Source organism: Oncorhynchus nerka, unplaced genomic scaffold (assembly GCF_034236695.1).
Source record: "Oncorhynchus nerka isolate Pitt River unplaced genomic scaffold, Oner_Uvic_2.0 unplaced_scaffold_2631, whole genome shotgun sequence".
NCBI lineage: Eukaryota > Metazoa > Chordata > Actinopteri > Salmoniformes > Salmonidae > Oncorhynchus > Oncorhynchus nerka.
The window spans coordinates 3,283-10,047 of NW_027038669.1; positions in this window are offsets into that span (position 1 = coordinate 3,283).

Genomic DNA, 6,765 nt, shown 5'->3' on the forward strand with positions numbered 1-6,765 from the left:
TCGCCAGACCCACTGGCTCCAGGTCATCTACAAGGCCATGCTGAGCAAAGCTCCGCCTTATCTCAGCTCACTGGTCACGAGATGGCAACACCCATCCGTAGCACGCGCTCCAGCAGGTGTATCTCATTGAGCATCCTCTAAAGCCAACACCTCATTCTGCCGCTGGTTCCAGTACTCTGCTGCTGTGACTGGAACGAGTTGCAAAAATCGCTGAAGTTGGAGACTTTTATCTCCCTCACCAACTTCAAACATCAGCTATCTGAGCAGCTAACCGATCGCTGCAGCTGTACATAATCTATTGGTAAATAGCCCACCCATTTCACCCACCTCATCCCCACAGTTTTTATTTATTTACTTTTCTGCTCTTTTGCACACAAATATCTCTACCTGTACATGATCATCTGATCATTTATCACTCCAGTGTTAATCTGCAATATTGTAATTATTCGCTACCTCATGCCTTTTGCACACATTGTATATAGACTCCCCTTTTTTTCTCTACTGTGTTATTGACTTGTTAATTGTTTTCCATGTAATAACTCTGTATTTATTCTGTTCACACTGCTATGTTTTATCTTGGCACAGGTCGCAGTTGCAAAATGAGAACCTGTTCTCAACTATCACCTGCTAAATGCTGCAAATAAAAAATAAATAAAAATATAATGGTAAATATATACATAGTAACACTGTAACAATGGTAAATATATACATAGTAACACTGTAACAATGGTAAATATATACATAGTAACACTGTAACAATGGTAAATATATACATAGTAACACTGTAACAATGGTAAATATATACATAGTAACACTGTAACAATGGTAAATATATACATATTGTTACAGTCTTAATATATATATATATATTTACAATATATTTACACTGTAACAATGGTAAATATATATATATTAACACTGTAGTAATGGTAAATATATACATATTGTTACAGTCTTAATATATATATATATTTACAATATATTTACACTGCAACAATGGTAAATATATACATATTAACACTGTAACAATGGTAAATATATCCCTCCACTACACTACTATGATACGTATCCCTCCACTACACTACTATGATACGTATCCCTCCACTACACTACTATGATACGTATCCCTCCACTACACTACTATGATACGTATCCCTCCACTACACTACTATGATACGTATCCCTCCATTACACTACTATGATACGTATCCCTCCACTACACTACTACACTACTATGATACGTATCCCTCCACTACACTACTACACTACTATGATACGTATCCCTCCACTACACTACTACACTACTATGATACGTATCACTCCACTACACTACTACACTACTATGATACGTATCACTCCACTACACTACTACACTACTATGATACGTATCCCTCCACTACACTACTATGATACGTATCCCTCCACTACACTACTATGATACGCATCCCTCCACTACACTACTATGATACGTATCCCTCCACTACACTACTACACTACTATGATACGTATCCCTCTACTACACCACTATGATACGTATCCCTCCACTACACTACTATGATACGTATCCCTCCACTACACCACTATGATACGTATCCCTCCACTACACTACTATGATACGTATCCCTCCACTACACTACTACACTACTATGATACGTATCCCTCCACTACACTACTACACTACTATGATACGTATCCCTCCACTACACTACTATGATACGTATCCCTCCACTACACTACTATGATACGTATCCCTCCATTACACTACTATGATACGTATCCCTCCACTACACTACTACACTACTATGGTACGTATCACTCCACTACACTACTATGATACGCATCCCTCCACTACACTACTATGATACGTATCCCTCCACTACACTACTATGATACGTATCCCTCCACTACACTACTATGATACGTATCCCTCCACTACACTACTATGATACGTATCCCTCCACTACACTACTATGATACGTATCCCTCCACTACACTACTATGATACGTATCCCTCCACTACACTACTATGATACGTATCCCTCCACTACACTACTATGATACGTATCCCTCCACTACACTACTATGATACGTATCCCTCCACTACACTACTATGATACGATCCCTCCACTACACTACTATGATACGTGATCCTCCACTACACTACTATGATACGTATCCCTCCACTACACTACTATGATACGATCCCTCCACTACACTACTGATGATGTGATCCTCCACTACACTACTATGATACGATCCTTAATTACACTACTATGGCATGATCCTCCACTACACTACTATGATACGATCCCTCCACTACAATTACTTCATGGATACGTATCCCTCCACTACACTACTATGGTACGTATCCCTCCATTACACTACTATGATACGTATCCCTCCACTACACTAATATGATACGTATCCTCCACTACACCACTATGATACGTATCCTCCACTACACTACTATGATACGTATCCCTCCACTACACTACTATGATACGTATCCCTCCACTACACCACTATGATACGTATCCTCCACTACACTACTATGATACGTATCCCTCCACTACACTACTATGATACGTATCCCTCCACTACACCACTATGATACGATCCCTCCACCACACTACTATGATACATATCCCTCCACCAGGGCACCTTTCATTCCCCAGGCGAGCCGACAGGCACCTCTCATTCCCCCAGGCGAGCCGACAGGGCACCTCTCATTCCCCAGGCGAGCCGACAGGACACCTCATTCCCCAGGCGAGCCGACAGGGCACCTTTCATTCCCCAGGGCACCTTTCATTCCCCAGGCAGCCGACGGGGCACCTTTCATTCCCCAGGGCACCTTTCATTCCCCAGGCAGGCCGACAGGGCACCTTCATTCCCCAGGCAGACTGACAGGGCACCTTTCACCCCCCAGGACACCTGTCATTCCCCAGGCGAGCCGACAGGGCACCTTTCATTCCCCAGGGCACCTCTCATTCCCCAGGCGAGCCGACAGGGCACCTCTCATTCCCCAGGCGAGCCGACAGGGCACCTTTCATTCCCAGGGCACCTTCATTCCCCAGGCGAGCCGACAGGGCACCTTTCATTCCCCAGGCAGGAGAAAAAGAGAAAACGAGTGTTTTGTGTTTGACTGACTTAGACGCGATTTATAGGGGTCAACATTCTGTCGTTCCTTCAAAAGGAATTCTATTACTGATACAGTGTTCTCTTAGAATGTTTGGAAATATGTTTCCCGGGAAAGAATGACAAAATACATTCTTAATTCCGATACGTTAAACACCCAGAGAGGATCAGTAAAGCAGAGACTCACTACTTTGTAGATCAAAGACACATTTATATTCTGTACAATTCAGGCAGTGGACAAATGTATGCTGTCGACAGACATATTGCATGAAATATAATATTATGTGTTAAATAGAAGTTCACTATGTATCCTAACAATGCTGTCTTCCGGGGTGAAATTGACCACCTTCCGGGGTGAAATTGACCACCTTCTGGGGTGAAATTGACCACCTTCTGGGGTGAAATTGACCACCTTCCTTCCGGAGTGAAATTGACCACCTTCCTTCCGGGGTGAAATTGACCACCTTCCTTCAGGGGTGAAATTCACCACATTCGGGGTGAAATCTCACCACTTCCGGGTGAAATTGACCACCGGGGTGAAATTCACCACATTCCGGGGTGAAATTCACCACATTCCGGGGTGAAATTGACCACATTCCGGGGTGAAATTCACCACATTCCGGGGTGAAATTCACCACATTCCGGGGTGAAATTCACCACATTCCGGGGTGAAATTCACCACATTCCGGGGTGAAATTAACCAACCCACCAAAATTAAAGAGGTGTGTATGTGTGGGAAAGAGTACTATCCAAATACCAAAATGCATGCAGTATTAATAATTATACCTCTTAAAGGGGAACGAGGGGATACCGAAATAAGTTGGACAACTGAATGTATTCAACTGAAATGTGTCTTCTGGGTATTTAACCCAACCCTCTGAATCAGAGAGGTGCGGGGGGTATGCCGTAATAGACATGGGAACAGTAGGTCAACTGCCTTGCAAGGGGGCAGAACAACAGATTGAGCAGTACTGAGGCTTTAGCTTGACCCCTGACCTCTGTCAATTGGAATAATCTAGATGGTTTGTGATTGTGACAAGATACAAACCCTCATAATTGACCCCAGTGACTCTGTCCAGAACTCAGTGACTCTGTCCAGAACCCAGTGACCTGTCCAGAACCAGTGCAGCCCTGTCCAGAACCCAGTGACTCTGTCCAGAACTCCAGTGACTCTGTCCAGAACCCAGTAGCCCTGTCCAGAACCCAGTGACTCTGTCCAGAACCCAGTGTTTCTGTCCAGAAGTCAGTGACTCTGTCCAGAACTCCAGTGACTCTGTCCAGAACTCAGTGACTCTGTCCAGAACTCAGTGACTCTGTCCAGAACTCATTGACTCTGTCCAGAACCCAGTGACTCTGTACAGAACCCAGTGACTCTGTCCAGAACTCATTGATTCTGCCCAGAACTCAGTGACTCTATTTGACAATGTGTAGGAGTGCTGCAAACATAGACACCAGATCCAAAACGTCAACATAAAACTTTTGTCTTAGAGTTTATTCATTTTGTCTTGTCTTGTGAGTCATTGATATTGGTGTTTTTCTCCCCATGCAATCACGCATGTTTGATCCCATCTGCTATTTACTTTAGTTATTTATACATATCTACATAATTTGATTAGATGTGGTAAGCAACTGTAAATTAAATTACAGTTTTTCTCAGTCGCTTGGTGCATTTTTAGATCAAAAGTGCAATTCTTGAAACTACTTTGTACAAATCTCCAAATCATCTAGTCATCTTAGTGCACATCATTAGCAATTTCTTTATTCCTTTAGAGCAAATTACAATTGATAATGTACAAGTGTCAGCTTTTTTCCACATTATCAATTGCTCATGTCATGTTGATCAAAAATGTAGATGGTTCTCTGTTGAATAGTCTTACCTCAAAACATCTAGGCATTAGTTCCTTGCATAAGCCATTACATGCAAATTGTTGAACTATTTGTCATAAACTGTCAAGCATAGTTTTACACATTTCTATTAGACCTTTTGTACAAAAACGTGAATTGATGAATCGGTGCAGGTGAAATTGACCCTCACTCATGAAGGAATGTAAAGTGTTAGTTCAACCAACAATCAACCAGTTGTCTAAATTTCTCAAAGGTGCATCTCATGAAGAATCAATTGGCAAGCATATATAGACAGACCAAAAACACAGAGTTGCAGTTTTCAATAATGGATGGACAGAAATGAACAGGGTCAACAGCCAAGAGGAGGAAAGTTAAGAGGAGCAAGGATGCATGGTGGAAGGCAAAACAGAGGAAGAGGCAGAAGAGGACATAGGCTACACCTGGCACAGCCAGAAGAGGACTGGCCACCCCTCATAGCCTGGTTCCTCTAGGTTTATAATCTCCACCCGGCACAGCCAGAAGAGGACTGGCCACCCTCATAGCCTGGTGGAAGGTGGAAGGAACATGCAATATATGTACATGTTATATCACTCTTCCTTACCAAAACAAATTCAACTGTGTGTTCTGGATATAGCGATAATGGAGTTGGAATGTTAAACCTCCCACATGCAGAAGACGGGGTCGAATATCATCGGTCACAGAGCTACTGTGGATTTGCTAGGCCAACGGGAGGAAATATCACCATGTGTGCTGCTATTTCGGAGCATGGTGTCCTAACCCATATCCCCCTTTATAGGGCCATACAACACCCAGCATCTACTCAACTTTTTTAGAGACTCTCTACAGGGCTCTCATCCCTGATGATGAGATTTAGAGAGGATTTGCCAAAGTATGTGGTCATTTGTGATAATGTGAGTTTCCATCGATCAAACATAAGGCAATGGTTTGTGACCGACCGAGGATGCTCATAAAATTCCTCCCACCTTATTCACCATTCCTTAAGCAAATTGAGGAGTTATTTTCAGCATGGAGGTGGAAGGTGTACGATCGTCAGCCACACACACAGATGACCCTGCTGGCTGCAATGGATGCAGCATGTGAGGACATCACAGTAGACGCCTGCAGAGGATGGAGAAGGCATTCCAAAATATTCTTTCCACGTTGCATTGGAAGGGAGAATATCCGGTGTGATGTGGATGAGAATATATGTGGGCCGACAGACAGGAACGTCTGGATGTGTAGAGACAGCACAACAGTGCTGCGGGCAAAGTTGTGCCTTAGGTGGTTTCCTGTGTTTCTTTCTAATTTTTTTTTTTTCCTTTGTGCCTCCTGGGTTGTCCAGTCTCTTTCAATCAATAACCCACATACAGTAATAAGTAAATAGCACTGTTAAAATTGATATATGCCATAGAAGTGCAGCCTTGTGCATTTTCAATACAGTAACTGTCATCCAAAGTGTAGCCTAAGTTTACATCAGGTAATACTGTCAAAGTACACAGTTACATTGACAACATGCCTAAACATTTTGACGACCTTGTTCGTGAACAATGACTCAATGACTTATCATTCTGATGACACTGACATGATCATTGGCATGAATATTTACTTTTGAGAGATGTACTAAGGATTTTTAGTGACTGACTAGCTTTAGGAACATATCTATTCTATATTGCAGCTTGTACAAATAGTTCTGAGAAATGCACTTATTATTTTGCACATGTTAGGGATGATGTGAAAAATGCACCAAAGCACGTGAGAAAAAACTGTAACTACAACTGTAAATGA